A 12,514-nucleotide genomic window follows, 5' to 3' on the forward strand; every position below is an offset into this window, starting at 1 on the left:
CATTGTTTACATGCACACCTTTTGTTTCAATCTAACTGAATTCATTCCGATTGGTGAATCTGAATGTAGTGTTTACATGAACGCTAAACAAGTGATCGGTTGATGTGCGTTTTAACATTGCTAAGAAAATTCCCGCTCCTCCGTGAGAGATAGCCCACGAGACCGCTGCGTCTCACACGCTCAACAGTAATCACGCCACCGGCCTCGCGCCTTTCTCTCACGGCCCTCAGCCTCGTCTTGCTCGCCACAGTAAACATAATGAATGGCGACTGTAGAACACAAAAGCCGAATCCCGGACATTTTGGGCGATCTCGAAATCCCGTGCAGACTCGTCATGGTCCACGGAGACTCACTAGTAGCCTAGCCTTGTTGTTGTTTAACTGTGCACTCTCTTACCGGTAGGCCTGGCTTGGGAGTGGCCTCCTAGGGCAGCGAAGCAAGTGCATTCTGGGAGTTGTTGTCTTTCATCCACATAAGCCAAAAATATTTTTTTTGGCTTTTCTCAGTCTAGAAAGCTCCAAATTCAAAAATAATTTCACATTTCTTCTACATAAATGACCCATTTTAAATACACATTCATCTTTCCAGAGGTGAAGTATCCCTTTAAATCATAACAAGGAAACTTTACGCGTGATTCATGTCATCACGACATATTGTAACACATACTCACAGTGTGTGTTTGAAAAAAGGATGTAATCGTCCTCTGCTGTTTTCTGGGGTGCATTTTACCCCAGATGGCCAAACAGCAAAGTGACTAAACGAACGAAAATTCACAAGAGCAACAAGAGATTTGAAGCTCATGGCAGACACGCCCAAGAGATGCACGCCCTTCACTGTAATTTTTTTATTTATTTTTTACTGCTATTTACTTAAAACAAATTATGGTAACAATATTACACATGATATTTTAGTAGTGAAGGCTTGATTTCTGTCATGGAATCTACCTGAATAAATCAATCCCCAAATTTATTAGTCTATGACACAATTAATTTTATATTTTTAGTGAAATATGCTTTTTTATTTTAAGTTAACTCTCAAAATTGTGTGAATTCGAGTGAATGGAAATGACCTGTTTATATTTGACTTTGAGTTATATTGTATAATTAAAAGACTGTATGCTGCTAGCACAGCACATAAACAAACTTGTTATTGCACTATCATTAGCAAAGTTATTGCTCAATGAACAAAGCAACATCCTTAAGTATTAATATATGCAGTTATTTACAACCTAGCCATAAGCCCTACTCTTTTGCACAATGGTAACACATTAAATAAATTAAATAACACTTATATTTACTCTCCATTTCCAGCCATGTGCAAAGCATGCTGGGAACTAACAATGGTGTCTCTAAATAAAACTGCATAATTGAGCTAATTATCTTAAAATAGCCTAGCCAATAGGTAGCCTTTTTTTCCTCAATTTTTTCCTAGCCTTTATTGGTTCCTCAATTCAAGCCTCAAAACTGTGTATGTTTCCTTAAAAAAAAATAGGAAAATGTATCTCTTGGTTTTATTAGTGAAATGTTCTCAATATTTTCTATACAACACTGAACCAACACTGTCGGTTAGGTTTAGGGTAGGGTTTAGTGTACGTGGTAAGTTATTTTCAAATTCAACAGAGCATTAACCTTTTAGCATCACTCACTGAACATTTCATTTCTGAACTACCATGATATATATCAACCAACGTGATAAAATGTTGCTAGATTCACGTTAATCTGTAACATCTATAAAACTGAAAATGCTTGCAGCACCAATCACTGGACATTTCTCTTTGAAAGTATTGCAAAATGTGCACGAAGCAGTGTTATATCACTTTGCAGGAATATTGCCACAGGCATGTTTTTCCAATGAGCATGAGTTGTGAATGAGAGTTAAGAACCTTGATTAAATGAAACATGGGAGATGTACTGTATGCTGTCAGCATCTTGTTTAGACAAAATTAATCCTTCTGCAGATTATGTATGACTTGATATACATTTACCCACTGATGTCTTCAAATTATGCTTCATATTGACTGGGAAAATTTAAATACTTTGTGAGTTCATTCTCTGTGTCGATTGACAGATCAAGGTTAAAGGGTCTCTGGACTCTTAATTATTGTTTAAGAAGCTTTGCGGTTCATTAGGACTGTTACCACTAAACAAGCTTTGCATTTGTCCCCATTATTATGTGGAAAAGGGACAGCGGTGATACCACTACTATTTATACACTGACCACATTTGCATGTTTCATACCAAGAAAAACAGTGTAGTGTCCATGCTACATGAGTGTATTTCACTTATTCTGCATTAGCCAGTCCATAAATTAGTTTTTACCCACAATTATATAATAAACTTATGATAGACAAAGTTTTGAGGCAAAGGGCAACTTGCAACTAAACAAAATCTTGCTGGTTTCTGGCACGGCATTCTTCTTTCTTATTAGGGGCTTGCTTTTGCTACTTAGGATTAGAACAAATATATAATATTATTTCTGAAGAGGATCATTTGAAAAAGAGTACAAATACATTTAAATAAATTAAGACAAAATTTAAAGAACTATATCTAAAATGAATAAAGGGCAATAATATATAATATATATATATATATATATATATATATATATATATATACTGTATATATATATATATATATATATATATATATATATATATATATATATATATATATATATAGGAAAAAAATGCGATAAGTGATAACCTAATGCGATATGCGATATGATATTGCTTTAAGTGTGTAAATACATTTTTATTACATTTAAATATATTTAAAAACTGAAAATGATACAACCAATATATATATATATATATATATATATATATATATATATATATATATATATATATATATATATATATATATGTTTCACTTTATTTCTGGGAAAAGAAAGCATCACTACAACTTCAGAAAGTGAACAGCAGTGTTTTAGTATTAGGTCAATAGTAATGTCACAAATTTGACAATGTCATTTTAACATCAATGTAAAAAAAAAAAAAAAAAAAAAAAAAAAACTATGCAACTGATGATGTTTACTCACTTTGCTGGGGAAGTTCGGGTAAGACAAATCTGCACAGATTTAGCACAAATACTCAACTCGTGAGTCATCATGATATATCAAATACAGCGCATTAACGCAGAATCTGCTCGTATCTGGCTTACTTGAACATTCCCGTCACTACGCAATATATAATGGCACACTTGTTCATTTGCATTGAAGCAATAGCAAATAGCAATAGTGAAGATTAAAAAGCAGGGAAAGAAATCCCGTGAGTATATTAGATCTGTGTATTAAAGTGAAAGCAGCGTAAAATACAGTACCTGCTATATATGCTGTTATGGATCAAACAAAAGAAAAACAGTGAAAAACTCACTGCTCTAGATTGAATAACTTTAGTAGCTTTAATAAGAATAATTCTTACTTGAATTGAATAATTATTTCTTACTTGAATGCTGCTATTAAATACTCTGGCAAGGAGATAAACATGGTGAACTATGTACAGCTCACTCGGGGTGTGGTCTATGCTAATATATCAGAGTTTGTCAGCAGTCATGGGCGGGGCCTAAGCATGTGCGATGTCACATTGCTAGAATATGCAAATGGATTGTTCTGAGACACTGTTTATGATTTATGGGAATTTAAAAAAAAGAGGAGTGGGTGGATTTTAACCATTATAGGGTGGTTGTGTACACACAATGCAGACACATTTATGTTCTAACACCACGCAAATATGAATTTTGCATAATAGGTCCCCTTTAAAATAACCTTTCTGTTTAAATATATATTAAATGTAAATTCTGCAGTGTCACACGATCCTTCAGAAATCATTTTAATTTGCTGATTTGGTGCTCAAGAAAAATGTATTCTTATTATTAGTGTTGCTTCTTAATATATTTAATTTGATTTAATATGAATTATTCCAAACTTTTGACCAGTAGTATATGCAGCATACATGGCACGAGTTTGCTGCTGAGTTTAATTGAATTTTTTTGCCATTATTATTGAGAAAGTATTTCACTTCTAGTGGCAAATGGAGAGGTTCAGTATCTCCATGTGATGCCACTTTCTCAACCTCTCAAATTTATAAGTGCCCTTTTCTGAATTGCGTTTTGCAGTACTACTGTTGTCCCTTCCTCTCAACCTTTTTAATTCAGAACAAACCCAAACACCCTTTGTGGGGCTTTGTCAGCTAAGAGCAGGTGAGGAAAACAATAGAGAGTACCTAATTATGGCGTCCTTGATACCGTGCCTGTGAGAGCGCTGACAGCTTGCTAGATTCATATGGACAAGAGGTAAAGCGAGTGCGTCGAGCGGATGTACAGATGGGCTCCAAACAAATATGGTAAAGCCGCTGGGATAAGACTGTATGGGGGAGGTGGGTGATAAAGTGGAAGGGAGACCAGGGGTAATAAATCAAACAGTGTAGCGGACTGGCGAGGAAGAAAATTTCAGTCAAGCCGTCCACAAATCCCTCCCTCCAGGACAGCAGCCAAGATCTTTATTCAGTTCCTTTGAGTGAGTTTTAGCATGAGGGGATTTATTAAAAGATCAGCAGTGTGAAATAAATAGAAGCATTGGCCTTGAGGTACGATTAACCTTGAGTATGGTATTTAAGTGACAGTTATCTCTCTGCTGGGGGGAAATGTAGGACTCAGAGTATCTGCATTTGGAATTTCTGAGGATGTTGGAATTTGAAGGACGACCTCCTGTGACCTCCTGTCGAGTGTGTTTGGGGAGATTTGTACTATGTCTCCAGAAATATTGACCTTTTAAATCTCTTTGATGGGCTTCAACCAGCTCTGATAAGAAGATCCCATACTGTTGTATGTATTAGCTCAAGTTGTGTTGAAATAATAATTTAGAAGAGAAGTGCACTGTTTATGATAATTTTTTATAATGGTGAAAACGTCTAGGTTACGACTGTAACCTCTGTTCCCAGAGAACAGGGAACGAGACACTGCGTCGATTGACGCTAAGGGAACGCCTCAGGCGTGACAGGTGTCTGAAATCACAATCAAATCACAGCAATCCTACTGACTGGCGACAGCCCATGAATCATTAACGTGTGATAAATATAAGGGCGCCTTGCAAACATGATAATCACCTTTTCGTCTGAAGGGACTGTTTGGTAGGCAGGCCCCGAGGCATGGCGAAAAAACGCAGTGTCTCGTTCCCTGTTCTCAGGGAACAGAGGTTACAGTTGTAACCTAGACGTTCCCTTTCGAAAGGGAACTCACACTGCGTCGATTGACGCTAAGGGGAACGATATACCAAGGCCACCATGCTAAGGGGAGTGCATACCCATTGGCAGTGACAACTGTCAAAACCAGCAAATTCAAATGAAATGCCAGAACCACTCACCCTCAGGTCACACTGGGCTGTCAGTGACTGCATTCCCTACGGTCATAGCCCAAGCTATACATTCCACAGGAAAACCTCCATAAACATTGTTTAATGAAATGCCTACCTGGGCCTGCTCAAAGGACCATACAAATGGACACTTCAGTCTGACCAACTTCCTGTCTGTCCGAAGACAGAGCCTCTGGACACTTGCCTTTAGGTAAGGCATCCAACCCGAGGGACTGCGAAGCTGAGAGTGAACCACTCGGCCCAGATCTCAGAGACGGGGTATCCCGGAGAACATGACTCAGCATAGTGCTTACAACCCTTGCTAGCGAGGGGAGTTTCTCTGCTCCATCCACGGAGGAGGCCTGATCTAACTGGGACCGTCTGACCAGACTCAGGAGGCTGAGTACTCATAGTGACCCTCAGTGAGGGGAGCACATGGCTTGCCTGGTAGGCAAACCAGGATGTAGGCTAGATAAAAGAGGTTCCGAGAGGGAACCAGTAGCAGAAAAAATGACCATTAGTCATGCTTGGGCGCAAGCTCGCCTTCAGAAGCTGCCTGCTAAGGCCAGCTGAACTGATAGCAAGCGGCCACTAGCTGCCAGAAACCAGTGCCGCTGGGAAGACCACTTACAAGGAGGCCTGGTGAGGCCTCCTACCTTATAACCAGAGGGCTGGCTACCTAGTACCCATATTTGGGAACTCGCCTTTAGAGAGGCCTAGTGAGGCCTACTACCTGGCAACCAGTAAAGCTAGCTGTACAGTTGCCCATCCTTGGGACTTCGCCTTCAGAGAGGCCTGGAGAGGCCTACTACCTGATAGCTAGCTAAAAACTGGTTATTGCTATGAACCCTGATTCCGGGTGTCAGTCCCAAGGCGGCCTGCTAAGGCCTGCCAATCTTGGGGCTCAGTCTTGGAGCAGCCTGTTAAAGCCGGTTGTCTGAAAGTTTTCTTTAGGTAAGAAACTGACTGCCATGGCCGTAAGGTTGGGGGCTGAGCTACATGGTGGCCTGATAAGGCCAACCGCCTGACAGTGGTCAATTCTATTCAGCTAGCCTCCCGAGAGGCCCACTGAAGTCAATTTTCTGATTGGTCAGTGAATTAACCGTCGAGCATCCCATGATGGGGCTCAGGGTCAGGGAGGCCTTGCTAAGGTCAACACCTGACCATCAACACCACTGTTTGTCAGCAAAATTCATACTGCCGGGGACTCGCCATCAGTCCTGGTTGGGCCTACGGGCAGACAAAACCCAGTCTCTTCATGAGGCAAAAGACGGCCTAACCCTGCTCAAGAAAGACCCATTGTACCGGGGAGGCCTTATTGAAATAAATGTTTCCCCCATAAGATTGGATCTATAGTGCTCAACATATGCCTCTAACATCAGGATGTATTAACCATTCTATCAGCCTCAGTCGTGTTCTGGGTTAGTGTGTAAAAAACAACAACAACAACAACAACAAAAAACAAACATATTTTCTTGGTTTCTACAGAAGTAAAATACAAGCAAGTATAACAATGTTATGACATCATTGACAGATGTCAGTGTACGCAGTTTTTGCAAACCTACATATTTGTGCCTAAATATATCTAAGTATCAAAATCATGCTTGTTGCATTAAATTATCCAGCTGTATTAATGACATGTTGCTTAATTCTACGTAAACTGGAAGTTTCCACCAAAATTACTCAGTATTGTGACGTATTTCCAATGAAAAGGATAATTGAAAAGAAAATCTCCATCTCTCATCTCTAGCTTACAGTCGGCACTCAAAAGAAACTGGATCTGGACTGCGGATATACAACCACAAGCAAGTAGCTGATTCATTTTGATATCTCAGTTTTCATTTCTTCATTTCAGACGGCATGCCAATATTACTGCTTAACACTAGAACTCCCAAGGCGGTCATTTTGACCGTTTTTAAATTTTACAGTGTAATAACTTTGTTAAAATAAAATAAATGTGGCTGTAGGACTCTGACTTTTCCAAAATATGTGTATATTTTATTCTGACACTGTTATTTTATTAAAATCACAAAACACACAGCAGTTCTGACTATTTCTACCTAGAATGACCATAACGGTCATTTTGACCGCACGCATTATAAATATCATAAGTCCGCTACATTGCAAGTTTCGCGGAGGGACTTCATCACACGACTGGTGAGCGAACTTCGCTCCGACCACATGGAATCAAAAGCCATACAACTGGAGGAACTGCAAACAAAATAAAACCAAGGAGACGTGCCAAATGTCACAAAGTGTGTGGGAGCTGCACACGAAAGGCGGTGTTTACCTGTGTGGAATGTGCGTAAGCGTCAACGATGTGGGCTGTTTGCGCCGTTCAAATGGGCAGTTAACCTGATTTTGTTCGTTAATATTTTTTGTTCACTGAAACTAATCGTTCTAAAGCAGTTCGTTATCTTGTTTAGCTAATGTTCATGTTTTTCCTTAGCCTGTTTGTATACATTTTCACATTCATTTGAATTAAAATTTTGTGTCCTGTTTATTATTACCTATAGATTACTATTACCTGTAGATCCATTTATTTTTAGATTTTGTATTGATTATTGAACTTATTTACAGGGCTGAACTAAACGGTATGAAGCTTTGACGTTTACTAACTTTTGTGCATGTCTATTCACATGGTGAGTGCGGTGAAAAAAATATTATTTTGACGCAAAACGTTCCTCAAATAGAGGCAGCATCTGTCGGGGGAATCTTTCTTTTGTGCTTGTTTTAAGGGCTATGACGACAGGAATTAAAAGCTTCATTGGAAAAGAGAAGGTTAACATGTACAATAGATATGACATGACGAAAATTACGTTCAGTACGGCCATATGAACGTCAAAGTATGAACGGTCAGAATGACCGCTATGGTCGTTCTAGTAGTTATGGAATAGTAGTTCTAGTGTTAAGCATTTCAGGTATTGACAACATGCTTGTTGCTATGGCTCATGAGGGTATTGGCAACATAATTGTTTAGGTCATCCAGGTAAGGGTAACATACTTGTTGCTTAAGGCTTTCCGGTATTGTTGGTAACATGCTGTTGCTCAAGCTTTTCAGGTATTGGCAACATGCTTGTTGCCTTGGCTCACTCACATCCAGAATTGCGCTGTCAGTTGGGTTTGGGGGATATTGGCATATGGTTTTGTTGGCATATGGTTTTGTATTGCTGCTCTCCCTGCTGTTATCATGCTAGGCTGCATGGATGCGCAGGTAGTTCTCGCCCAGAACGGAACCATACCGCCAATCCAAACTGTATGCTAATTGTAAATCGTATTTGACGATAGTGGTCCTGACAGAAAGGAATGTTTATTGCACTATTTGGTTACAATTTATTTCAATGGCCCACTTTAGACATTCTACTAACAATAAGTATCTTTGCAACTACATATCAATCAACTCTCATTAGAGTATTAGTAGACTGTCTGCTAACACTTTATTTTGATGGTCCCCCAACAGAAATTCTACTGACTATAAGTAACTTTGCAACTTCATGTCAACTTATTAACCCCGACTCTAACACCTAACCCTAACCTAACAGTCTACAAATACTAATGAGTGTTAGTTGGCTTAGTTGCAAAGTTACTTATAGTTAATGGAGTGTCTAAAGTGAACCATCGAAATAAAGTGTAACCCATTATGTTTGTGTTGTGTGTTACCATGATGGTGTTTTGTAGTTGTGTGCTGTTCCATCTACATTGGTATAATAACCTGGTATTGTGTACTACAACGATTGTTGGCTCTTTGTTGAATGCTTTGTTCCTCTTTTGTAAGTCGCTTTAGATAAAAGCGTCTGCCAAATACATAAACGTAAATGTAAATATACAATATTTACCTCAGATTGTGGAAAAGCTACTTGTGATTAACTTTCATTGGCTTTCTCTTTATGCCTCTTGTTAAGAAGGTGGTTGTCAGATTATTATAAAGGTAAAAAACTGAATATTATAGTATATTATATTATAGTAATTAAAAATATTATAGTAATTTGGAATATTAACATTATTTCAGGTAATGAATTATTCCCCCCATAAAAACGTTGTAAAACTAAATAAGGTCGCACAGGGTCCTATGTAAGTCGATCATGGGCGTCATTGCATGACTTGCATGATATGCTGGAAATGACAATGCTCACCATTAACCATTATGTAAGGGATTATGTAGAGCGAGGCGGTTGTTATAGCGAATACAACCCAGACAGGCTGCGTCGGGGTCTTGAATCAGCCTGAAGGGGCTGTATTCGCTATAACAACCGCCTCGCTCTACATTATCCCACTTATTACATGGCTACCTACCAAATAAATCAATAATTTGACCCAAAATATTGATTTAAAAAGGAGTTTATTGATTTAAAAACGATTGTATTGCTTCCGCTAAAGAAAATAGTCCGTTCCGTCTCTATGGTTAGAATCCTGCGTCCATAGCAATGCTCTGTTTTTCATGGCAACGTGTGTTATACTTAGCAGCGGCCTGTTATTAAGAAATAACAGACTGCATTCTACATTAGAATTCAGCCAAGCCATGTAATAAATATATATAATATTGCTTAATGCTTTGTAACTTTATTTATGTCAACAACTTGGTATTCGTGCAATATATAAAAACATTAGTCAGACAGACATTTGACTTCATGCTCTATTTACCCTTTAACCACAAACAGACAAACAGATATCAGAATTATTGCACAGCAAGACTGTTATCTGTCCTTTGTCCAATTGCCACATGTAAATGTCCATTTTTGTCGCCTCCCAAAAACTTTGGTTAAAATAAAGAAATGTAGCAAACTGCACTGCAGGTTTTAAAGGTCATCACTCTCTTAATCTGGGTGTCCTGCTTCCTTCAGTCGCATTACTGGTCCTCCAACAAAGCTAATTTGTATATCTCCAAGGCACAAACTATTGACATATCGCTCAATACAAATAACCACTTGCATGGAGAGATGCTTTAATCATTCATTATCCAATTAAAATGCCATTTTCTATCGCCATTTTCAAAGAGCATGGATGCTAATTGAAGCTAAATGCTGTAGCTTTATTGCATTTGTTTTCCTCTAAAGCCCTGATTAGAGTTTAGTGAAATCAGGGGCTGACATTTTAAACAAGATGTACGCGAGGAAAGCAATCAGACCTCTGCATGCATGATATTTAACTATTATTCCGCTTGAAGAGGGCTACTCCACTGGAGTGCACAGTGGAAGGAATGGCATGATTTACATCCTAACCGACAGACGTTATAGAAACTGAATTGATGACATTGATTTTGCTAAATAACATTGTCCTTAGTACATTGTAATATTAGACATTGATTTGCTCTAAATGGACAGACTTTAGAACTACATTCTCATGTTGAAATAATTGGTAGACATTATAGGAATGCTTTAGCTTAAAGCATTTTTTCTTAAAGTTCTTTTAAGAAATGGACTGAGTAGGGAACGGAGACGTTACGTCCTGACGACGAATGGGGTTTCGCTTAGAAAGCCTCTCACCTTCGAGAATAAAAAACAAACCAATGGCAAGAAAATGCCATGGGTCTGCGGAATTTGCATACCGTAACTCCGCCCCACCTCATGGATAAGGAAGTATGCTGGCTACATGCAGTTATGTTTTCTCGCTGAGGACCCGAGACTGAACTCCGGCCTTCCAGCGTTCCAGCGAAAGTGGCAGGGAGACGTAACGTCTCCGTTCCCTACTCAGGGAACAAGGGTTACATACGTAACCGAGACATTCCCTATCGTGGTCACTACAAAATGGGGTCCCCAGTCTAATCACACCACCTCGGCTGTCTTCCAGTGCCCTGCGTAAGTCTGAGCTCCCTGTCGTGATACTGGCACGGACGAAGGACTCCTACTAAACACAGGAATACCAAGGTACACTGGGAAGCATATCTCAGTGGAAATGTGCAATTATAGCCTGCCCGAAAGGGAACTGTAGTTTGTTACTGGAAGTCATGAGATTGAAGAAGTAATGCAACTGAAAAAAGTTAGTAACATTGCTACTTTTACTCTTTTACTTTCTAACACTGATGTGTAACTGTCAGGAATGCATGTGCCTGTGGGATGCATCTTAAAACCTTTCTGGACATCACTGAAGGATGAAAAATGGTATACATATTAAAATAATTAACATTGCCCTCTTGACATGATGTTGATGTTAATATGCTACGGTGGGATTACTGTACACGACCAAACCCCTTTATATTATTGTCAATGAATACTTAATAATAAAGAACCAAAAACATAGGATAATTCAAGTAATTGTTTACAGTGGTTTGTAAATAATTAAACACAAGTAATAAATGATTAATGTTCTTCATTAAACAGTGCATGGCATGTCTTGCTAGTCTCTGTAACAAGCACAGTATGCTCCACATTACTTTAAGGCAGATAATTATGACAGGACTGAAAGAATGGCTTCTCAGCCAAGCAGGAGAATGCACACTGGTATTTTTAGCCAGGAGAGCAGTTTAATCATTTCTGAAGAAAGTGCTGTAAGGATGCTTTGTTTTACTGAGTGTCCTGGCATTCCCACAATGAAGCATGTAAGGAACAAACGAGATCCTACTGATGTATTAGGCATGCAGAAAGGAGTATCAGCTCGTTCTACAAAATGCCATGAAGACAACAGGAAAAAGACTGTCCGTTTAGCTTATTAATTTAACATGTTGTTACATGCAAGCCTCATTCCATGCACCTCAGAATCAACTATAAAAGAAGTAGCCTAATTGTGAGATTGAGTTTACAATAAGAAATAAAGTCACATGGTAAGATTTAAAGTTAAAATTGTGGAAGATAAAAAATAAAAAGTTATTGTGAAATTTAGAAATGAAGTCACAATACTGAGATACAATATAAAGTAGCAATTGCTAAAAGTAAAGTCTCAGCTGCAAGATACAAAAAAATAATTATTTTTTTTTAGAAAATTCCAAGATATAAATCGCAACTTTTAATTTAAATCGCAATTGTGAGATAAATATTTTACAAAATAAACCTGCAATTACAACTATTTTGTGTACTTTTTGATTTTATATCGCAATTCATGTAGCTCAAACTGTAGAGCATTTACCAGTGGTAAGTTTATGGTTTTGAATACCAGGGAATGCATGAACTGTAAAAAATGTATACCTTGAATGCAATGCAAGTCAATATGGAGAAAAGCAGCTGTAAAATGC

The sequence above is a fragment of the Abramis brama genome (assembly GCF_963993115.1).
Source record: "Abramis brama genome assembly, chromosome: 5".
Lineage (NCBI taxonomy): Eukaryota > Metazoa > Chordata > Actinopteri > Cypriniformes > Leuciscidae > Abramis > Abramis brama.